The sequence below is a fragment of the Pseudophryne corroboree genome, chromosome 1 (genome assembly GCF_028390025.1).
Source record: "Pseudophryne corroboree isolate aPseCor3 chromosome 1, aPseCor3.hap2, whole genome shotgun sequence".
NCBI lineage: Eukaryota > Metazoa > Chordata > Amphibia > Anura > Myobatrachidae > Pseudophryne > Pseudophryne corroboree.
The window spans coordinates 807,762,207-807,787,195 of NC_086444.1; positions in this window are offsets into that span (position 1 = coordinate 807,762,207).

Consider the following 24,989-nt stretch of genomic DNA (forward strand, 5'->3'; position numbering starts at 1 on the left):
GTAGAGTCCTCTTTTACAAATTACGGCAGGTAGAGTCCCTTTTTACACATAACGGCAGGTAGAGTCCCCTTTTAGACATTACGGCAGGTAGAGCCTCCTTTTGCACATTACGCCAGGTAGAGACCCTGTCACACATTATGCCAGGTAAATCCCCTGTCACACATTATGCCAGGTAAAGCCCCTGTTAGGGTCTCCTGCCCTGTGCTGCCACGTCGTCATGGCAACCGGGAGACAAGTGCTAGCGGAGTAACCTGAGCGCAGCTGATACTCCGGTTCGGGTCTTTTGCTGTGCAGTGGTTACAGGCTCTGTGCACGGCAGGGGATCCGGTGCTGGTTTTTGTGCTCACAGTCTGTGAGGTCTGAGTGGGGCGTGGACAGCACCTGCTTTATAAGGCCTCTTCTCAGGTTAAGCAGATGCTGCTGAATCTTTGTTGGTTAGTCAGTTCCTGAAAGTTAGCCAGTACTGTGTAGCTTTGTATTTGTTGTTGCTTACTGCAAATAGGCCTGGGGATTTGGTACTACACTCTGCCAATCCAGACCTAGCAGTAAGACTGGAGTCAGTCGTTTAGCTTGCTGGGGTTCTTTTACTACTCTGTGAACTTAGCAAGTTTGCGGCTGTACTCTAAGACTTGCCTGCCTAAATCCTGTCTCACTGTGCAAGGTGTCAGGTGTCAGTTTAGTGGCAGTAAGCTGAACCTGTGCACTGCAAGTAAGAATTAGGATTGTGGAGACTCTCCTTGTGTCTATCATTCCATCTCTGACCAAGGAGTTTACTGCCACACCCGTTGGTAACCCTTTAGGGTTTTGCTGTTGCCCTTAGCAACAGCATTTCGGGTTCTCTACGTATTAAAACACAACATCTTGCTTTTCCCATCTGAGCATTACTAATACTAGGGAGACACCCAGTTCCTTAGCCTCTGGGCTTCTCTGTTCACTTTGTGTGTATTTTGTTACCCTATCACCTTATGTGTACGTAATGTCATATTCCCCAGTCTGTCTGTGAGTTCATTTGTTTTGCATACCTATCCGTTCAGACACCAGTACATTCCTGCAGGCACTGGTGTGCATAACAGTTCAAACACCAGTACATTCCTGCAGGCACTGGAGTGCATAACAGTTCTGACACCAGTACATTCCTGCAGGCACTGGTGTGCATAACATATTCAGCAGCCTAATACTCCTGTTGAAATTTTGTGGGAATATGGAGCATACCCCTCAAAATACGTTGCAACAGGTGGTCGATCAGGTGCAGGTCCTGACTCGACAATTTAATGATTTGTCCATTAAAATGCACACCTCCCAGGCCGCTGGCGGAGCTCCCGCAGCAGCAGCACCTTCAGGGGTTAAGGAGCCGAAAGTAAATCTCCCGGATCGTTTTTCTGGAGATCGCTCGCAGTTCTTTTGTTTCAAGGAGAGCTGCAAGCTATACTTCCGGCTTAGGCCTCAGTCTTCTGGGTCGGAGATTCAGCGGGTGGGCATAGTGATTTCCTTGCTACAAGGAGACCCACAGGTCTGGGCATATGGGTTGCAGCCTGACTGTCCATCGCTTAAAAGTGTTGATGCTTTTTTTACGGCACTGGGCATGATGTATGATGACCCTGACAAGACGGCCTCAGCCGAGGCTCAGATTTCGATCCTTAAGCAAGGGCGAAGGCCATTTGAGGTTTACTGTACGGAGTTTCGGAGGTTGGCCCATGATACCCAGTGGAATGACCCAGCCCTGAGACACCAGTACCGAAGAGGTCTTTCTAACCAGATAAAGGACCAACTGGTACAATATCCCTTGCCTGATAGCTTGGATCAGCTCATGCAGTTATCCATCCGGGTGGATAGACGGCTGAGAGAGCGTAGGCTTGAAAGGGAGACTGAGGTTTCCTTCTTTCCCAAGGGAACCTCAGACTCTGAGGAATTTTCCGAGGAGCCTATGCAGATTGGGGCTACCCGCCTCTCCTCGCGTGAGAAGACGCGGAGGAGACAGCAGGGGTTGTGTTTGTACTGTGGGAATAAAGGTCATGTGGTAGTATCATGCCCAGAAAAACTGGAAAACTTCAGGGCCTGAGGGTGATGGGAAATATCCTGTCAGGCCAGAAGTCAGAATTTCCCAAGAAGACTTTTATCATTCCGGTGACCTTGAAGATCCTCGGTCAAACTGTCAAGACTGAGGCCTTTGTGGACAGTGGGGCCGATGGGGTTTTTATGGACCGCCAATTCGCCCTGAAACACTCTGTTCCCTTAGTACCCTTGGCATCGGAAATTGAGATTTGTGGGTTAAACGGGGAACCATTATCCCAAGGTAAAATTACCTCTTGCACTAGCCAGATTTCTTTGTTTATTGGAGCCACACACTCTGAAAAATTGTCCTTTTATGTGACTGTCTGTACTTTTGCCCCATTGGTGTTGGGGTTACCCTGGTTAAGGGCCCACAATCCTCAATTTGACTGGGTCTCTGGGGAGATTCTTAGTTGGGGTACTGATTGTTTCAGGGGTTGCTTGAGCCTTCCAGTCAGGCTCTCGCAGCTAAGTTTGCCAGGATTGCCAGGGTGTTATGCAGATTTTGCGGACGTGTTCTCCAAAAAAGTTGCAGAGGTACTACCTCCCCATCGCCCCTATGACTGTGCCATTGATTTGTTGCCAAATGCTAAGCTTCCCAAGAGCAGGTTGTACTCCCTGTCACGTCCTGAGACTCGGGCTATGGCAGAGTACATTCAGGATAACTTGGCTAAGGGATTTATCAGACCTTCACAGTCTCCAGTTGGGTCGGGGTTCTTCTTTGTGGGTAAAAAGGACGGTTCGTTGCGACCCTGCATCGACTTCAGGGAATTGAACCGTATCACGATTAAAAACTCATACCCACTGCCTCTCATTTCGGTCTTGTTTGACCAGCTTCGTACTGCCACCATTTTTTCTAAGATTGACCTACGCGGTGTGTACAATCTAATCCGAATAAGAGAGGGGGATGAATGGAAGACTGCCTTTAATACCCACTCAGGGCATTATGAATATTTGGTGATGCCTTTTGGGCTCTGTAATGCCCCGGCAGTCTTCCAGGATTTCATGAATGATGTGCTCAGGGAATATTTGGATAGATTCTTAGTTGTATACTTAGATGACATCCTAATCTTCTCCCATTCCCTGGAGGAACATCGGAAGCATGTACGCTTAGTCCTCCAGAAATTCAGAGACCACCGGCTTGGGGCGAAGCTGGAGAAGTGCGAATTTGAAGTTCAGCAAATCGCATTTCTAGGATATATTATCTCCCCAGAAGGTTTCCAAATGGAGGGTTCCAAGGTACAGGCAGTCCTGGATTGGGTGCAGCCCACTAGTTTGAAGGCGCTTCAGCGTTTCCTGGGCTTTGCGAATTTTTATAGACGATTTATCGCTGGATTTTCGTCTATAGTGGCGCCCTTGGTGGCACTCACTAAGAAAGGGGCGGATGTTGCTCACTGGTCTTGTGAGGCTAAAGCGGCTTTTGCCCGTCTCAAAAGGGCATTTGTATCGGCCAAGGAGCTGCGACACCCAGATCCAGAGCGTCCTTTTGTGGTGGAGGTGGATGCCTCTGAGATGGGTATTGGGGCAGTGCTTTCTCAGATGGGAGTGTCTGATAATCGCCTTCATCCCTGTGCTTACTTTTCCCGTAAATTTTCGCCTGCCGAGATGAATTATGACGTGGGTAACCGGGAATTGTTGGCTATTAAGGATGCACTCGAGGAGTGGAGACACTGGCTTGAGGGGGCTAAGTTTGTGGTCTCAATTCTCACTGACCATAAGAATCTGGCATATTTAGAGTCAGCGAAGCGTCTCAATGCCAGGCAGGCACGATGGGCTTTGTTTTTTGCTCGCTTTAATTTTTTGATAACATATCGCCCTGGGTCAAAAAACATCAAGGCTGATGCGCTCTCGCGGAGTTTTGCTCCAATCCAGGAGACCACAGAGGAGCCGTTGCCCATTGTGTCCCCATCATGTATTAAAGTGGGCATTACCCAGGACCTCTTGTCATTAGTCCTTAGAGCACAGGAGCAGGCTCCTCCAGACCTTCCGGTAGGTCTTTTGTTTGTGCCTCCTAGGTTAAGACAGCGAGTGTTCCTGGAATTCCATGCCAAGAAGTCGGCAGGTCACCCGGGTATTGCCAGAACTCGGGAGTTGCTATCTAGGGCGGTGTGGTGGCCCTCGGTGGCTAAGGATGTGGATCAGTGGGTTCGGGCATGTGACATCTGTGCCCGAAATAAGACTCCTAGAGGGGTTCCTGTTGGCCCATTACATCCACTCTCTATCCCATCTAAGCCATGGACCCACATTTCAATGGATTTTGTGGTGGACTTGCCCAAATCCTCGGGGATGACAGCCATCTGGGTTGTCGTTGACAGGTTTTCGAAGATGGCGCACTTCGTTCCACTGGTTGGGCTGCCATCGGCCAGACGCCTGTCTGAATTATTTATGCTGCATGTTGTGCGTCTCCACGGGTTGCCACTTGATGTGGTCTCTGACCGCGGATCCCAGTTTGTGGCCAAATTCTGGAGGGCATTTTGTTGCGATCTCCAGATTTCTGTCAGCTTGTCGTCAGGCTACCATCCGCAGTCTAATGGGCAGACTGAAAGGGTGAACCAGTCCTTGGAGCAGTTCCTCAGGTGTTATGTCTCCAAGTGTCAGACTGACTGGGTTGCTCATCTGTCCATGGCGGAGTTTGCCTATAACAACGCGGCTCACTCTGCTACAGGGATCTCTCCAGAGCCGGCCCTAACCAATATGATGCCCTAGGCAAGATTTTGGCTGGTGCCCTCTAGCACCACCGCTAGTTCTGCAGGACATGCCTGGTACGAGTCAGCTGGCAGCTCTGCTAACGTTGGGGTGCCTTTTGTTTAGGAAAATGCGTCTTATTTGCATTAATATGTGGCTAGGATGCACAAACAGCTTTTGCTGATTAAAATGATTGGCAGCATGCCTATATTCTGTGTGCGACTGCGGCTGTATCTACATACGAAATGCTGCATTACAGTGATTTCCAGGAATACACTGCAACTTAGCATTTTGTATGCAGATACAGCCTAAGTTACACACAGAATATAGGCATGCCGCATATCATTTTAATCAGCATAAGCTGCTGGTGCCCCTAAACATACCAAATGCCCTAGGCATTTGCCTAGTTTGCCTATGCCTAGGGCCGGCTCTGGATCTCTCCCTTCCTTTGTGTGTATGGGCATCATCCTAAGGCCAATTCTTTTGACCCCCTGGACTCCACGCCTGGTGGTTCCTCTGTGGTTTCGGTCCTTAGAGGTATTTGGCGGAAAGTGAAGAAAGCCCTTGTGTCTGTGTCATTAGTGACCAAAAGGGTTTTTGATAAGCGGAAAAGACCCTGCAGCTTCAAATTAGGAGACTTCGTCTGGTTGTCTACCAAGAATTTGAAGTTGAGACAGCCATCTCATAAGTTAGGCCCCCGGTTCATCGGCCCTTATAAGATCACCAGGGTTATCAATCCGGTGGCATTTCAGTTAGATCTGCCCCGTTCTTTGGGTATCAATAAAACATTTCATTGTTCCCTTTTAAAACGGGCGATTAGTAATCCTTCTTCCAGTGGAAGACCTTCCCCTCTTATGATACGTGGCCAGAGGGAGTTTGTTGTTGAAAGGATTCTTGACTCCAAGATGGTTCGGGGTCGGCTGTCATTTTTGGTGCACTGGAAGGGGTATGGCCCGGAGGAGCGGTCGTGGGTGCGCAGTTGTGATCTTCATGCCCCCAGACTGATACGCTCTTTCTTCTCGCAGTTTCCCGATAAACCCGTGGTAGGGGTTCTTTGACCCCTCGTCAGAGGGGGGGTACTGTTAGGGTCTCCTGCCCTGTGCTGCCACGTCGTCATGGCAACCGGGAGACAAGTGCTAGCGGAGTAACCTGAGCGCAGCTGATACTCCGGTTCGGGTCTTTTGCTGTGCAGTGGTTACAGGCTCTGTGCACGGCAGGGGATCCGGTGCTGGTTTTTGTGCTCACAGTCTGTGAGGTCTGAGTGGGGCGTGGACAGCACCTGCTTTATAAGGCCTCTTCTCAGGTTAAGCAGATGCTGCTGAATCTTTGTTGGTTAGTCAGTTCCTGAAAGTTAGCCAGTACTGTGTAGCTTTGTATTTGTTGTTGCTTACTGCAAATAGGCCTGGGGATTTGGTACTACACTCTGCCAATCCAGACCTAGCAGTAAGACTGGAGTCAGTCGTTTAGCTTGCTGGGGTTCTTTTACTACTCTGTGAACTTAGCAAGTTTGCGGCTGTATTCTAAGACTTGCCTGCCTAAATCCTGTCTCACTGTGCAAGGTGTCAGGTGTCAGTTTAGTGGCAGTAAGCTGAACCTGTGCACTGCAAGTGAGAATTAGGATTGTGGAGACTCTCCTTGTGTCTATCATTCCATCTCTGACCAAGGAGTTTACTGCCACACCCGTTGGTAACCCTTTAGGGTTTTGCTGTTGCCCTTAGCAACAGCATTTCAGGTTCTCTACGTATTAAAACACAACATCTTGCTTTTCCCATCTGAGCATTACTAATACTAGGGAGACACCCAGTTCCTTAGCCTCTGGGCTTCTCTGTTCACTTTGTGTGTATTTTGTTACCCTATCACCTTCTGTGTACGTAATGTCATATTCCCCAGTCTGTCTGTGAGTTCATTTGTTTTGCATACCTATCCGTTCAGACACCAGTACATTCCTGCAGGCACTGGTGTGCATAACAGTTCAAACACCAGTACATTCCTGCAGGCACTGGAGTGCATAACAGTTCTGACACCAGTACATTCCTGCAGGCACTGGTGTGCATAACAGCCCCATTTTACACATTATGGCAGGTAGTCCCCTTTTACAAATTACGGCAGGTAGAGTCCCCTTTTACACATAACGGCAGGTAGAGTCCCCTTTATACATTACGGCAGGTAGAGCCACCTTTTACACATTACGCCAGGTAGAGCCCCTGTCACACATTACGCCCTCTAAAAGCCCTGTCACACATTACACCATGTAAAGCTCCATTTTACACATTACTCCAGGTAGAGCCCCAATCACACATTACACCAGGTAGAGACTCTGTCACACATTACGGCAGGTAGAGCCCCCTTTTCCACATTACGGCAGGTAGAGTCCCCTTTTACAAATTATGGCAGGAAGAGCACCCTTTTACACATTACGGCAGGTAGCGACTTTGCAGGGAGGGCCGACTCTACCATTAGGCAACTGCAGCTTTAGTCAGCTGCCTAGGGGCACTAGCCACTGCGGGTGTGCCACTGAGTCCACAAAAAAAAATGAAGGCTGTCTCTTTCAGTCATACCTCCCAACATGATCTATTCCATAACAAACAAAATGCTCTGTTCCTGGACTCCCCTTTTAATTTCTGATTACTATCAACTGTGCTGAAACACCTTTCTTATCAATTACCTAATTCAACACAAGTGATGGCACTAATAAATAAGAGGGAAGTCCAGGAACAGAGCATTTTTGTCTCTCCTGGAATGGGTAACATTGGGAGGTATGCTTTTGGCCAGGACTACTTATGACTAAGCCAAAGCTACCAAGGTTTCAAGTATTCGGAACTCTCCCAGCCCCCCAGAGTCAGCAGCAGTGGTGGCTGCCACTTCCCTCGCTGCCAGTCCTCTGCTTATCTCCGGATGCCAATATGACACTGGTGACACTCACAAAAGAAGCTCTGTCACCTAGACAGGCAGTGTTAGTGTGTGTGTATTAGTTGGGGCATTTTGATATGGTATATTATGAATTCGGGACACTGATGTATGGCAAAATTATAAATTGGGGACACTGATACGTGGCTTATTATAAATTGGGGCACTGATGCATGGCATATTATGAATTGGAAGGAGCAGGAGCCGTGGGTGAAATGTTGCCTACGGAGCCAGGGAACCTTACACCGGGACTGACGGCAGGTAGAGTCCCCTTTTCCACATTACGGCAGGTAGAGTCCCCTTTTACACATTATGGCAGGTAGAGTAATCTTTTACACATTACGGCAGGCAGAGCACCCTTTTACACATTACGGCAGGTAGGGCCTGTGTATGAGAGTAAGAGAGAGAGAGTCAATCAATCAATCAGTCAGTCCCCCGTAGCGCACCTTACCTCACACAGCTACAGCATGGTCAGCAGGAACAGCACTGCCCATCTGCAACAAGTAGATGGCTTCATCAGGGACCAGACACTGCGCAGCCTGCTCACCCGTAACATGTAGCCGCCCGCAGCAACAAATTACCGCAGGAAGCTACAGATTGACCGCCACACTCCAGTATTAGCTGCTGCCAGCAACAGGTAACTAGCACAGTACAGACACACAATGCTGCAGCACTGAAATACAGGTGTTGCCAGCAGTTCTGCACCCACAGTGCACATGCGCTGTGAGCCAAGCACCACTGGCACACACCTTGTTATGGCCCTGCCCAAATGCATTCTTCCAGGTCCGCCATCAGGGGGTATTGGGCATACCGGTGTACAGGGCCCTGTTTGACAGGTGGGCTCACTGGTGCCGATGATCATGGCTGTAAACTTCTACTTATTCACAGACAGATGCTTACTTGTGAATAAGCAGCAGTTCAACTACAGGGTCATGTGGGCCACTGTCACCCTGTGATCATTGAAACCTCAGATAGACACTTACCCCTCCTCTTCTTTTGCCCAAGCTAGCCAATTGCAGCTCACACACTGTTGCACAATAGCCAAGTCCACAGCCGGCACTTCACTCAGCCCAGTATCCAGGGGTAGCCAGCATCTCCGGGGATGCCGCACATGCCCCTGGAGTGAAGAAAGGGAGACCCCAGTGAGGCCACGCCCCTTTTGTTATGCCACGCACCCTTTTTCAGATGATCGAGCTAGAGGCTTGGGGGGAGCAGTGCAGACTGCGCACTGGGTGTCACCACACATGGTGACGCCTCTGGCCATGTCCCCCCTGTTTGCGTATACTCAGTGTGTGGACACTGGCTGTGCACAGGTATACGAGTGGTAACTGGCTGCACTAGCCTTACTCTACAGGGTATATTTACTAAAGTGCAGGTTTTTAGAAGTGGAAATGTTACCATAGCTACCAATCAGATTCTAGCTATTAGTTGCTAGATAAATGATAAGTAGAATTTGATTTGTTGCTATGGGCAACTTCTCTACTTCTAAAAACCTGCCTTTTAGTAAATAAACTTCTATTGCTTTGCAGCCCATCACACATAAAAGGGTCCCCCCTAACTTCTGAAAAGTGTGGTATTTAGTTTGCCGGCTGTTGGCGCCGGAATCCCGACATCCGGCATACCTCTTGGGGATCCATGACCCCCCTGGAGGAAGAATAAATAGCGTGGCGTGCATAGCGCGCCACCGTGCCCGCAAGGAGCTCATTTGTGCTCGCCCAGCTGTCGGTATGCCGGTAGTCAGGATTCTGGCGCTGGTATGCTGGCCGCCGGGAGCCCGGCCGCCGGCATACCATGCTACACCCTTCTGAAGATAGTATTGGAAAGAAATGGAAGTAATGGCACTGAATACAGTAGGTTTTACAAAAAGAATAGTATTTACTAGGTTACACTAATAACAACTTAATTGTCTTATAATTGTATGCAAACAATATTTGTATTTGCTTTCTACACATCTAGAAAATACTTGGGTGTCTATATTTACTAAGCCTTGGATGGAGATAAAGAGGGTGATTCAGAGTTGATCGTAGCTGTGCTAAATTTAGCACAGCTACGATCATCCACACTGACACGCGGGGGGACGCCCAGCACAGGGCTAGCCCGCCCCGAATGTCAGTCCCTGCCCCGTCGCTGAAGTACTAAAGCATCGCACAGCGGCGATGCTTTTGCACTTCAGGAGTAGCTCTCGACCAGTGCAGCTTTTGCGTGCTGGCCGAGAGCTTCTCGACGCTGCCCGGCTCACAGCGGCTGCGTGTGATGTCACACAGCCGCTGCGGCCTGCCCCCGCATGGTCCGGCCACGCTTGCGTTGGCTGGACTGCGCCCACAAAATGGTGGCCAAATGCCGCCGTGCCGCCCCCTCCCACCCAGCGACCACGCAGAGGCAATTGCTAGGCAACGACAGCCGTCGACTGTCTGCCATGCGCCGGCGCACTACGGTGCCGGCGTATGCACACTTCTAAGCTGATCGCTGCGCTGTGATGAATGGCAGCGAGAGATCAGGTCAGAATGACCCACCAAAGTACCAGCCAATCAGCTCGTAACACTCATTTTTCAAACCCAGCCTGTGACATGGCAGTTAGATGCTGATTTGCTGGTACTTAATCTCTGTCCACTTTATCTCCATCCATGGCTTAGTAAATAAACCCCTATGTACAGTATGTAACAGCAGATGTGTTTAGACATAACATTATGCAGTATGAAGCTATGACTAATAAGCATCCAATACACATTGATCAGAACATAGGTTATATTTCCTCTATAGCTCTATTTAGTCACTGAAGAAATGGACATTCCCACTGCAATAATGTTCATATGATGTTGCAAACATAGAACAATTCCTGATTCTGTTGTATATAGTGTACTTAACACGATAGGACAAGTCTCAAAGGAGCCATTCCTGATAGGCACACTTGAGTAATTAGGCTGTGATATCAGTCTAATGCTGGGTACACACTGGGCCTAATTCAGAGGTTGTTGGAGATGCTATCCCTTCCTTGGAAGCAGCAGTGATAGTAGCAGGTGTCTATTACAAGCAGATGTCTCCTGTTGCAGTAGTGATCCAAGCTGTGTCCTAGGAAGATATGTTGTTTTGATTCGGGTGGAAACTACATATCGGTCCAGTATTGCTCCAGTGTGTACACGGCTTTAGACAGTGGGTAAGGTGTGTAGTCTTTTATCTGTGTGCATTCTTTCTTCCAACATGTTTCACCCAAGAGGTTCCCCAAGGATCCGCTCACCACGCATTGGGAAGAAGGGGGAGTGGATGTACACTGCAGGAATGCTGCAGGAGCTTGGCACTGGAGGTGGAGCATTGATCTGACTTCTGAAAGCACAGACAGCAGCAGCCCAGACCCAGCAGAAACATGATCTAGGAATGGCCAGTGGGTTAACCTTCAGTGGTCACTATTGATGGTATCATTGCTGGTTAATCCCAATGGTATAAAATATTCCTCAGAGGAACCATCAGTGTCCCCCCCCCCCCCCCCCCTCCTCGATGGTCATCTCTGCTTTGGGATTGGGATGAGGCATTGCAGGTCATTGCTTTGGGATTGGGATGGGGCATTGCAATTCATGTCAGAGGCTGAGCTACTCCCATCACCAAGTAGGGTGGCTTTGTACCGTCATAGTGGAGAACCACTGTAGTTCTGCTATCGATGGTAATACCATCTACCCTGGGTGGTTAACCATTGATGGTTAGTAATCATTGACGGTTGTAAAGCTGGGATGATTTAAGGGTTGGGGGCTCTTCTGACCTCCTGTCAGAGTTATCCAGTCTCCCATTTCCTCCCACTTCCCGGCTGAAGTGAATGGTAAGGAGGTTGATTGACGCAATTTGCATTGAATTGTCATCCTAGCTATAAAATGCAGCAAACCATGGCTTTAAACAGTGGTGGGTGGGGCTATGATGATGATGATGATGATGATGATGATGAAAATGAGGCTCTACGCCCTGCCATTCAGATACAGTTACCCCCTCTGGGATTCTTCCCGAGGACCTTTACAGAAAGTTAATATGAGTATGCTGTGTATGCCTTACATAAATGTATTGACAGTCAACATGCCATGTTTAGGCATCACAATAAGCCCAATATTTATTGCCACTTAAAGGATTGTTCCACTTTCATGATGAACTTTACTAAATCTCCTTCCTTCCCAATAACAGTAAATTTGGAGGGTACTACCCCTGGTTTACTTTTCTTTAATTTAGCTTACATTTTGTAAGGCTAAAGTTTAAGAATTTATTGCAGGTGATTTGGCATACTAGTTTGAGAACTACTGTATGATGATACAAATCGGAGCATCTGTAGCTGTGTCCTATCTCCCCTGTTACAGTGGCAAAAGTGATCTTGGATATATATATGAATGCCAGAGTTGTGCTAGACAACTGTTAATGCTAGGGTCCCAGGAGAAAGTCTCTCACCAAAGTACTGTTCTTGGAAATATATATTTAGTAACGTTTATATTAAAAGTTACATTTGAAGAGTCATGCTTTAGTGCAGTGGTTCTCAAACTCGGTCCTCAGGACCCCACACGGGTCACGTTTTCCATGTCACCCAGCAGCTGCACTGTGTATTACCAACTGTCACGTTTGAAAAATCTACAGGTGACCTGAAAAACATGGACCGTGTGGGGTCCTGAGGACCGAGTTTGAGAACCTGTGCTTTAGTGTATGGGATGTATAAATAAACATATGCATGTGAGTGAAAGACCTTCACCAAAGAATTATTATTGGGAAGGAAAAGTACATACAGTATTTAATGTGAGAAACTGTACATTTTTCACCTAAGTAGGACAGTAGTTGGATTGACTTGCTCTAGTATTTCAGATGATAATGGTAGCACACACATGTATAATTGTTAGCTGTGATTGCTATACAGTGATTCTTCCCATGCCTGATATTACAGATATCTCCTTTCCCTGTTATGCTTTGTAAAGCCACATCCTAATCATATTATTGTATATTGTTATTGTATTATATTGCATGCCTGGTAAGTCATGCAGAATGTTCTATCTGTAGCAAACTGCTGCTTGTTTGGTTGCTGAGATGCAGAACATCATTAACCAAGTTTTTGTCTTCTTGAAAAAGCAGAAAGCACAGCTCTGCTTGTGAATAGCACAAGGGTTTGTTATGTATCTACAGATGGCAGTGATTTAAACATAACAAGGACTAGTTCAGTTACCAATAGTGCATTCAGCATTTTCTTCTCTTTTCATCACATTTTGCATGGCTGTCCTTGATCATGAAACCTACATGATAGCTAGAGATGTCTTTCCCAACAATTCCACTTTTCCAATGATAGTCACAAATTTTCAAAACAAAGAGATGTGCTCCTGTCAAAAATGGGTGATGCCTTCTAATAATGGGTGTGTTTTGGTTGGATGACGGTGTTGTTTGGGTGAGGTGTCCCTCTAATCCAATCAGGATGTTGGCACACAAGCATTGAGGTAAGTGATCCTAAGCTTCAGTAATTTTACCAATGATTCACTTTATATATGTGTTTGTGTAGAATAATACGTGAACTCTAACTTTGGGTAGACACTAAGCAATGCATCCCCAGCCGATATGTCGGCCTGATAACACATTAGAACGTTGTATGAAGGACAGAGCGACATATTGCTCCATCCTTCATTTACATAGAACTACGTCACTAGTGACCGGGGGCACCCATATATTGAGCATACACACCAAGCAAAATGCCCTATATGTTGTTCAGATTCGTCTGGAAATGACATATATGGCCATTATAGTTCTGATTGTGTAACAAGAGTAAGGCGATCATTTGCACGGAACCTAAGCTTGATTTAGGGCAGTGTGTAGTTAATTTGTGCAATGTAAAATGCAACTTGCTTAAAAATTGTCACACTTCACAAGCACACAACTTCTGCCTGTATTTTCAGGTTGGCATAGCTCATCCAATTGCAGTTGGAACTTTGGATCAAAGCCAATGAAGTGCAAGTCCAGTAAAATATGTATGTTGAGACACAAGACCCTCATTAGATACAGTACTACTCAGTTATCATATAAGCTTTTCATTCTTATCAGAACTGCTCCAAAAAGACTTAGAAAGCGCTGACAGAATTTACTTTAAAATATATTTTTATTTTTATTTAACTGTTTTTACTTACTATAATAAAATATATACTATATATACTCATAAAATAGCTCCCTGTGGACCAATTGCACTGACAAAACAATAATACACAATATGCAATTATTCTCTAGCTCAATGCATCCTTTACCTTCACATATCATAAAAAAAGAGAACTGTTGTACATAAAGAACCAGCATTCTGTTAGTATACTTTTGATATAACAAAATAGTTCCTAGCCAGACTCACTTGCGGCATGCATATATTTACAGCCTAATTGCAACCAGTCCTTTAGTACAGATAGTCCGTGCTTGGAGGATTTTTTGCTAAAGATCCTTTCTTACCAAGTTGATACTTAGTCAATTGGTTTGTTTTGCACTTTGCCAAGCAGAGAAAAGGTTAATGGTTAATTTGCCAAGCATAGAAGGATTAATATGCAGATCGACTTAAAACAGTTCCTGTGTGAGCTTCTATAATAAGCAGATGTTATTTAGGCATGCAAATGGAGATAGTTTTTATGCAGAGTTTAAAATGTGCAATTGCAGTTAAGCATGGCCATGCTAATTTAAAACAGGTGATTTACCACATCCTCACTGTGGGTGGTGTATTTTCCATTCTCTCCCGGCTCTGGTGCTTTAAACCTGTGATACGAGCCTTGTCCGGAGGTATGTCCAGTCCCAGTTATGTGAGGTGATGAAGTAGAACTTGCCAGTGTGGTCTCACCGAGCAGTCAAATTGAGACGCGTTTCCCCGCCTTACAGCAACTCTGTAATTCAGCGTCTTCTTCAGTTAATATCTGTACGGCTCAGCCCAGCTGTTTTTATTCTGAAAGAGCGGACCTGCGCACAGAACTGCACTACTAATTAGCCACAAGATGCATGTGTCAAGGGTATTGTATTTATTTTATTTTTTTATTCATTAATCTATTGTATTCAGTTATTTTATACGGGAACATTAAATTAGCTTCAAATCAATACCACATAACCAACGACCTTGTAAATTAGGAGTTGGTATATAAATATATATATATATATATATATATATATATATAGAAATAATGGAGGCACTCTCCAGATTTTTCAAAATATGCAAAAAGTTCTCATTTTATTGTGATATACGTTACATATTCCACTTGAATGGTATCCTCAAGCGCTTTCGGCCCAAAACGGGCCTTCCTCGGGAGGTTATCTGTAACAGCTATACATGAGGTAATACAACCAAATAGCAGATCATCCCAGGTATCCAGCAGTAGAATACGCCATGTCTGACTGGCTCTATATATACACCTAATCACAATTTAGAAATGGCGCCAAAACCGCCCATTTTATGACCTAATCATGGTGCGACTTACAAGATCCTATTATACAACCAGTACCACAAATAGTATACACCAGTGGGCGCATCTACGTCGGGAAGAAAAAATTTACTTACAGAGCAAAAGCTGCCCCGCCATCCGGACTTGACAGGCCCGCAGAGTGCAGCCCATACAGTACACCGTCTGCTCCCGCTAACGGATGCACGGTAAAGCACCAAGTTCCTGGTCCCGCGTTGCTAAGCAACGACTGCCACATCCGGCCCCTGGAACGCACGCGTCACCAGGGCGGAAGTGTAACTAGAGATGAGCGCCTGAAATTTTTCGGGTTTTGTGTTTTGGTTTTGGGTTCGGTTCCGCGGCCGTGTTTTGGGTTCGACCGCGTTTTGGCAAAACCTCACCGAATTTTTTTTGTCGGATTCGGGTGTGTTTTGGATTCGGGTGTTTTTTTCAAAAAACACTAAAAAACAGCTTAAATCATAGAATTTGGGGGTCATTTTGATCCCAAAGTATTATTAACCTCAAAAACCATAATTTACACTCATTTTCAGTCTATTCTGAATACCTCACACCTCACAATATTATTTTTAGTCCTAAAATTTGCACCGAGGTCGCTGTGTGAGTAAGATAAGCGACCCTAGTGGCCGACACAAACACCGGGCCCATCTAGGAGTGGCACTGCAGTGTCACGCAGGATGTCCCTTCCAAAAAACCCTCCCCAAACAGCACATGACGCAAAGAAAAAAAGAGGCGCAATGAGGTAGCTGTGTGAGTAAGATTAGCGACCCTAGTGGCCGACACAAACACCGGGCCCATCTAGGAGTGGCACTGCAGTGTCACGCAGGATGGCCCTTCCAAAAAACCCTCCCCAAACAGCACATGACGCAAAGAAAAAAAGAGGCGCAATGAGGTAGGCCCATCTAGGAGTGGCACTGCAGTGTCACGCAGGATGGCCCTTCCAAAAAACCCTCCCCAAACAGCACATGACGCAAAGAAAAAAAGAGGCGCAATGAGGTAGCTGTGTGAGTAAGATTAGCGACCCTAGTGGCCGACACAAACACCGGGCCCATCTAGGAGTGGCACTGCAGTGTCACGCAGGATGTCCCTTCCAAAAAACCCTCCCCAAACAGCACATGACGCAAAGAAAAAAAGAGGCGCAATGAGGTAGCTGTGTGAGTAAGATTAGCGACCCTAGTGGCCGACACAAACACCGGGCCCATCTAGGAGTGGCACTGCAGTGTCACGCAGGATGTCCCTTCCAAAAAACCCTCCCCAAACAGCACATGACGCAAAGAAAAAAAGAGGCGCAATGAGGTAGCTGTGTGAGTAAGATTAGCGACCCTAGTGGCCGACACAAACACCGGGCCCATCTAGGAGTGGCACTGCAGTGTCACGCAGGATGTCCCTTCCAAAAAACCCTCCCCAAACAGCACATGACGCAAAGAAAAAAAGAGGCGCAATGAGGTAGCTGACTGTGTGAGTAAGATTAGCGACCCTAGTGGCCGACACAAACACCGGGCCCATCTAGGAGTGGCACTGCAGTGTCACGCAGGATGTCCCTTCCAAAAAAACCCTCCCCAATCAGCACATGATGCAAAGAAAAAGAAAAGAAAAAAGAGGTGCAAGATGGAATTGTCCTTGGGCCCTCCCACCCACCCTTATGTTGTATAAACAAAACAGGACATGCACACTTTAACCAACCCATCATTTCAGTGACAGGGTCTGCCACACGACTGTGACTGATATGACGGGTTGGTTTGGACCCCCCCCAAAAAAGAAGCAATTAATCTCTCCTTGCACAAACTGGCTCTACAGAGGCAAGATGTCCACCTCATCTTCACCCTCCGATATATCACCGTGTACATCCCCCTCCTCACAGATTATCAATTCGTCCCCACTGGAATCCACCATCTCAGCTCCCTGTGTACTTTGTGGAGGCAATTGCTGCTGGTCAATGTCTCCGCGGAGGAATTGATTATAATTCATTTTAATGAACATCATCTTCTCCACATTTTCTGGATGTAACCTCGTACGCCGATTGCTGACAAGGTGAGCGGCGGCACTAAACACTCTTTCGGAGTACACACTTGTAGGAGGGCAACTTAGGTAGAATAAAGCCAGTTTGTGCAAGGGCCTCCAAATTGCCTCTTTTTCCTGCCAGTATAAGTACGGACTGTGTGACGTGCCTACTTGGATGCGGTCACTCATATAATCCTCCACCATTCTATCAATGTTGAGAGAATCATATGCAGTGACAGTAGACGACATGTCCGTAATCGTTGTCTGGTCCTTCAGTCCGGACCAGATGTCAGCATCAGCAGTCGCTCCAGACTGCCCTGCATCACCGCCAGCGGGTGGGCTCGGAATTCTGAGCCTTTTCCTCGCACCCCCAGTTGCGGGAGAATGTGAAGGAGGAGATGTTGACAGGTCGCGTTCCGCTTGACTTGACAATTTTGTCACCAGCAGGTCTTTCAACCCCAGCAGACCTGTGTCTGCCGGAAAGAGAGATCCAAGGTAGGCTTTAAATCTAGGATCGAGCACGGTGGCCAAAATGTAGTGCTCTGATTTCAACAGATTGACCACCCGTGAATCCTTGTTAAGCGAATTAAGGGCTGCATCCACAAGTCCCACATGCCTAGCGGAATCGCTCCCTTTTAGCTCCTTCTTCAATGCCTCCAGCTTCTTCTGCAAAAGCCTGATGAGGGGAATGACCTGACTCAGGCTGGCAGTGTCTGAACTGACTTCACGTGTGGCAAGTTCAAAGGGCATCAGAACCTTGCACAACGTTGAAATCATTCTCCACTGCACTTGAGACAGGTGCATTCCATCTCCTATATCGTGCTCAATTGTATAGGCTTGAATGGCCTTTTGCTGCTCCTCCAACCTCTGAAGCATATAGAGGGTTGAATTCCACCTCGTTACCACTTCTTGCTTCAGATGATGGCAGGGCAGGTTCAGTAGTTTTTGGTGGTGCTCCAGTCTTCTGTACGTGGTGCCTGTACGCCGAAAGTGTCCCGCAATTTTTCTGGCCACCGACAGCATCTCTTGCACGCCCCTGTCGTTTTTTTAAAAATTCTGCACCACCAAATTCAAGGTATGTGCAAAACATGGGACGTGCTGGAATTTGCCCATATTTAATGCACACACAATATTGCTGGCGTTGTCCGATGCCACAAATCCACAGGAGAGTCCAATTGGGGTAAGCCATTCCGCGATGATCTTCCTCAGTTGCCGTAAGAGGTTTTCAGCTGTGTGCGTATTCTGGAAAGCGGTGATACAAAGCGTAGCCTGCCTAGGAAAGAGTTGGCGTTTGCGAGATGCTGCTACTGGTGCCGCCGCTGCTGTTCTTGCGGCGGGAGTCCATACATCTACCCAGTGGGCTGTCACAGTCATATAGTCCTGACCCTGCCCTGCTCCACTTGTCCACATGTCCGTGGTTAAGTGGACATTGGGTACAACTGCATTTTTTAGGACACTGGTGAGTCTTTTTCTGACGTCCGTGTACATTCTCGGTATCGCCTGCCTAGAGAAGTGGAACCTAGATGGTATTTGGTAACGGGGGCACACTGCCTCAATAAATTGTCTAGTTCCCTGTGAACTAACGGCGGATACCGGACGCACGTCTAACACCAACATAGTTGTCAAGGACTCAGTTATCCGCTTTGCAGTAGGATAACTGCTGTGATATTTCATCTTCCTCGCAAAGGACTGTTGAACAGTCAATTGCTTACTGGAAGTAGTACAAGTGGGCTTACGACTTCCCCTCTGGGATGACCATCGACTCCCAGCGGCAACAACAGCAGCGCCAGCAGCAGTAGGCGTTACACGCAAGGATGCATCGGAGGAATCCCAGGCAGGAGAGGACTCGTCAGAATTGCCAGTGACATGGCCTGCAGGACTATTGGCATTCCTGGGGAAGGAGGAAATTGACACTGAGGGAGTTGGTGGGGTGGTTTGCGTGAGCTTGGTTACAAGAGGAAGGGATTTACTGGTCAGTGGACTGCTTCCGCTGTCACCCAAAGTTTTTGAACTTGTCACTGACTTATTATGAATGCGCTGCAGGTGACGTATAAGGGAGGATGTTCCGAGGTGGTTAACGTCCTTACCCCTACTTATTACAGCTTGACAAAGGGAACACACGGCTTGACACCTGTTGTCCGCATTTCTGGTGAAATACCTCCACACCGAAGAGCTGATTTTTTTGGTATTTTCACCTGGCATGTCAACGCCCATATTCCTCCCACGGACAACAGGTGTCTCCCCGGGTGCCTGACTTAAACAAACCACCTCACCATCAGAATCCTCCTGGTCAATTTCCTCCCCAGCGCCAGCAACACCCATATCCTCCTCATCCTGGTGTACTTCAACACTGACATCTTCAATCTGACTATCAGGAACTGGACTGCGGGTGCTCCTTCCAGCACTTGCAGGGGGCGTGCAAATGGTGGAAGGCGCATGCTCTTCACGTCCAGTGTTGGGAAGGTCAGGCATCGCAACCGACACAATTGGACTCTCCTTGTGGATTTGGGATTTCAAAGAACGCACAGTTCTTTGCAGTGCTTTTGCCAGCTTGAGTCTTTTCAGTTTTCTAGCGAGAGGCTGAGTGCTTCCATCCTCATGTGAAGCTGAACCACTAGCCATGAACATAGGCCAGGGCCTCAGCCGTTCCTTGCCACTCCGTGTGGTAAATGGCATATTGGCAAGTTTACGCTTCTCCTCCGACAATTTTATTTTAGGTTTTGGAGTCCTTTTTTTACTGATATTTGGTGTTTTGGTTTTGACATGCTCTGTACTATGCCATTGGGCATCGGCCTTGGCAGACGACGTTGCTGGCATTTCATCGTCTCGGCCATGACTAGTGGCAGCAGCTTCAGCACGAGGTGGAAGTGGATCTTGATCTTTCCCTAATTTTGGAACCTCAACATTTTTGTTCTCCATATTTTAATAGGCACAACTAAAAGGCACCTCAGGTAAACAATGGAGATGGATGGATTGGATACTAGTATACAATTATGGACGGGCTGCCGAGTGCCGACACAGAGGTAGCCACAGCCGTGAACTACCGCACTGTACTGTGTCTGCTGCTAATATATAGACTGGTTGATAAAGAGATAGTATACTCGTAACTAGTATGTATGTATAAAGAAAGAAAAAGCAACCACGGTTAGGTGGTATATACAATTATGGACGGGCTGCCGAGTGCCGACACAGAGGTAGCCACAGCCGTGAACTACCGCACTGTACTGTGTCTGCTGCTAATATATAGACTGGTTGATAAAGAGATAGTATACTCGTAACTAGTATGTATGTATAAAGAAAGAAAAAAAAACCACGGTTAGGTGGTATATACAATTATGGACGGGCTGCCGAGTGCCGACACAGAGGTAGCCACAGCCGTGAACTACCGCACTGTACTGTGTCTGCTGCTAATATAGACTGGTTGATAAAGAGATAGTATACTCGTAACTAGTATGTATGTATAAAGAAAGAAAAAAAAACCACGGTTAGGTGGTATATACAATTATGGACGGGCTGCCGAGTGCCGACACAGAGGTAGCCACAGCCGTGAACTACCGCACTGTACTGTGTCTGCTGCTAATATATAGACTGGTTGATAAAGAGATAGTATACTCGTAACTAGTATGTATGTATAAAGAAAGAAAAAAAAACCACGGTTAGGTGGTATATACAATTATGGACGGGCTGCCGAGTGCCGACACAGAGGTAGCCACAGCCGTGAACTACCGCACTGTACTGTGTCTGCTGCTAATATATAGACTGGTTGATAAAGAGATAGTATACTCGTAACTAGTATGTATGTATAAAGAAAGAAAAAAAAACCACGGTTAGGTGGTATATACAATTATGGACGGGCTGCCGAGTGCCGACACAGAGGTAGCCACAGCCGTGAACTACCGCACTGTACTGTGTCTGCTGCTAATATATAGACTGGTTGATAAAGAGATAGTATACTCGTAACTAGTATGTATGTATAAAGAAAGAAAAAAAAACCACGGTTAGGTGGTATATACAATTATGGACGGGCTGCCGAGTGCCGACACAGAGGTAGCCACAGCCGTGAACTACCGCACTGTACTGTGTCTGCTGCTAATATATAGACTGGTTGATAAAGAGATAGTATACTCGTAACTAGTATGTATGTATAAAGAAAGAAAAAAAAACCACGGTTAGGTGGTATACACAATTATGGACGGGCTGCCGAGTGCCGACACAGAGGTAGCCACAGCCGTGAACTACCGCACTGTACTGTGTCTGCTGCTAATATATAGACTGGTTGATAAAGAGATAGTATACTCGTAACTAGTATGTATGTATAAAGAAAGAAAAAAAAACCACGGTTAGGTGGTATATACAATTATGGACGGGCTGCCGAGTGCCGACACAGAGGTAGCCACAGCCGTGAACTACCGCACTGTACTGTGTCTGCTGCTAATATAGACTGGTTGATAAAGAGATAGTATACTCGTAACTAGTATGTATGTATAAAGAAAGAAAAAAAAACCACGGTTAGGTGGTATATACAATTATGGACGGGCTGCCGAGTGCCGACACAGAGGTAGCCACAGCCGTGAACTACCGCACTGTACTGTGTCTGCTGCTAATATATAGACTGGTTGATAAAGAGATAGTATACTCGTAACTAGTATGTATGTATAAAGAAAGAAAAAAAAACCACGGTTAGGTGGTATATACAATTATGGACGGGCTGCCGAGTGCCGACACAGAGGTAGCCACAGCCGTGAACTACCGCACTGTACTGTGTCTGCTGCTAATATAGACTGGTTGATAAAGAGATAGTATACTACTAATATTATATACTGGTGGTCAGGTCACTGGTCACTAGTCACACTGGCAGTGGCACTCCTGCAGCAAAAGTGTGCACTGTTTAATTTTAATATAATATTATGTACTCCTGGCTCCTGCTATAACCTATAACTGGCACTGCAGTAGTGCTCCCCAGTCTCCCCCACAATTATAAGCTGTGTGAGCTGAGCAGTCAGACAGATATATAATATATATATAGATGATGCAGCACACTGGCCTGAGCCTGAGCAGTGCACACAGATATGGTATGTGACTGACTGAGTCACTGTGTGTATCGCTTTTTTCAGGCAGAGAACGGATATATTAAATAAACTGCACTGTGTGTCTGGTGGTCACTCACTATATAATATATTATGTACTCCTGGCTCCTGCTATAACCTATAACTGGCACTGCAGTAGTGCTCCCCAGTCTCCCCCACAATTATAAGCTGTGTGAGCTGAGCAGTCAGACAGATATATATAATATTATATATAGATAATAGATGATGCAGCACACTGGCCTGAGCCTGAGCAGTGCACACAGATATGGTATGTGACTGAGTCACTGTGTGCTGTGTATCGCTTTTTTCAGGCAGAGAACGGATTATAAATAAAAGTGGTGGTCACTGGTCACTATCAGCAAAACTCTGCACTGTACACTACTGAGTACTCCTAATGCTCCCCAAAATTAGTAAATCAAGTGTCTCTCTAATCTATTCTAATTCTAAACGGAGAGGACGCCAGCCACGTCCTCTCCCTATCAATCTCAATGCACGTGTGAAAATGGCGGCGACGCGCGGCTCCTTATATAGAATCCGAGTCTCGCGATAGAATCCGAGCCTCGCGAGAATCCGACAGCGTCATGATGACGTTCGGGCGCGCTCGGGTTAACCGAGCAAGGCGGGAAGATCCGAGTCGCTCGGACCCGTGAAAAAAAACATGAAGTTCTGGCGGGTTCGGATTCAGAGAAACCGAACCCGCTCATCTCTAAGTGTAACCTAGTATACTGGAACGCAAGCAGGAAAAACTGCCCGCAAAGACATCTAAAGTGCTAGAGCTCACTGCTCATCTCGATTAGAGCATCAGAAGTGCTTATAGCAATATATATATTAATTAATTAATAGACCAGAATTAAGTGCATAGATAAATAACAACAATATTTATAAGAACTAGAGACATCCCCCAACGTGGATGCACCCCACTAGTCTAAAACATAGAGCCAGTCAGGTGCAGTTAAAAAACAATGCCCATTATACCCTCATACCTAGACAGTGGCTGTTAATGTGGGCTATCAAGACTCTAATCTATTAATACAGAGAAAACATCTCATAACTAAGTCACATTACTTTCATGGGATATACTAGGTATCGTCCAAGCCCATCATTAAAATGCCACAGTAAGTCAGGAATAACATCTAACCACAAATTAGTCTGTGTTAATGAGATGCACCAAACTCCATATATAAATAAAATCAAATATGGAGAGAGGCAACATACATAAAAGGTACTTTTTTGTTTGTTTACACATACAAAAATAAATTTAAATCATAAATCAGTGTGTGTCGGTCACTATATCCAACTGGCAGCCTAGAACACAAAAATTGAAAAAAATGAAAAAAATAGAAAAAAAGAAGAAAAGGAGAAAAAACTCTTTCAACAATTTTTAACGTAAAAAAAAAGTTTAATGGGTTGGATTCATTAAGTCCATTGGGCACTACTGATTCCAGTCTATGGATCCACCTTGCTTCCAATTTCTTTAGAAGGAGTGACCTATCTCCGCCCCTTTTGGGAACTGGAACCCAATCGATAATACGGCACTTCAATGAGGCCACTTGGTGTCCTGCTATCAAAAAATGTTGGGCAACCGGCTTATCGGTGCGTCCTGTCACCAGTGCTTGATGGATCGAGCTACGATGATTGGCCATTCTTTCTCTGAATGTACATGTAGTCATTCCCACATATGGGAGGCCACATGGGCAGATCAACATATAGATTACATGGTCAAGGCGGCAATGTAGCTGAAATCTGATGCTAATCAACTTCCCACTTCGAGGGTGTGGGAACTTGTCCCCAGTCAGCATGGAACGACATGTAACACAGCCCAAACATTTTACGCAGCCCTTCCTTTGTGGTTTTAGCCAACCACTCTCTCCATTACCAGCGTGTTTTGCTGGATGCATTAGGAGCTGTTTTAAATTTCTGCCACGTCTGTAGGCCATCATTGGTGGATGCTCAAACATGCCCTTTAGTTTAGGGTCCGATTTCAATATTGGCCAATGTCGTCTCAAAGAGGGTCCAATGCCAGTTGACTTGCCATCAAACTGTGTAACGTATATCATCCGTGCCTCCTTTTGTACTTTTGGTTCTACACAATTTAAACGTGCTTTCTCCAAACAAGTATTGATTGTACTTTTTTTGTAGCCTCTCTCCAGGAAGCGAGTCTTCATCTCAAGAATCTGTGTCTCTGCTGTTATTGGGTCCGTATTATTTCTAAGGACTCGCATAAACTGTGAGATAGGTAGGCTCGACCTGAGTGTGGGTGGATGGTTACTCGTAGCGTGCAGTATCGTATTGCGATCAGTCTCCTTCCTAAATAGAGTAGTGCCCAACTTGGTGCCTTTACGAAAAATAGTCAAATCCAAAAAATTAATGGAGTCTTCACTAGCATGTCCAGTGAATCGTACTGTAGAAGAATTCAAATGTTCAAGCATGCCATTGAACTCAGATTCAGTGCCGCCCCACAGCATAAAAATATCGTCTATGAAACGTTTGTAGTAGATAATTTTACTGCCATATATGGGTAAGATATTGGTCGTCTCATATTGATGCATAAAGATTCCTGCGTAAATGGGGGCTACATTCGAACCCATGGCTGTTCCTGAACACTGTATGTAATAGTCACCTTGATACATGAAGGAACTCTTGGAGTCCCTCTATGGGGACAGCCACTGTGCCCACTGAGTTAAGCAATTCCCTTCCAGCCTCAAGGCCCAAATTATGAGGGATTATAGTATACAAGGAAGACACGTCAAGTGTCACCAATAACACTTTCTCATCGACTACATCCAATTCCAAAATCTTATTTAGGAAATCACCTGTGTCTTTCAGATAGCTTGGAATGAAT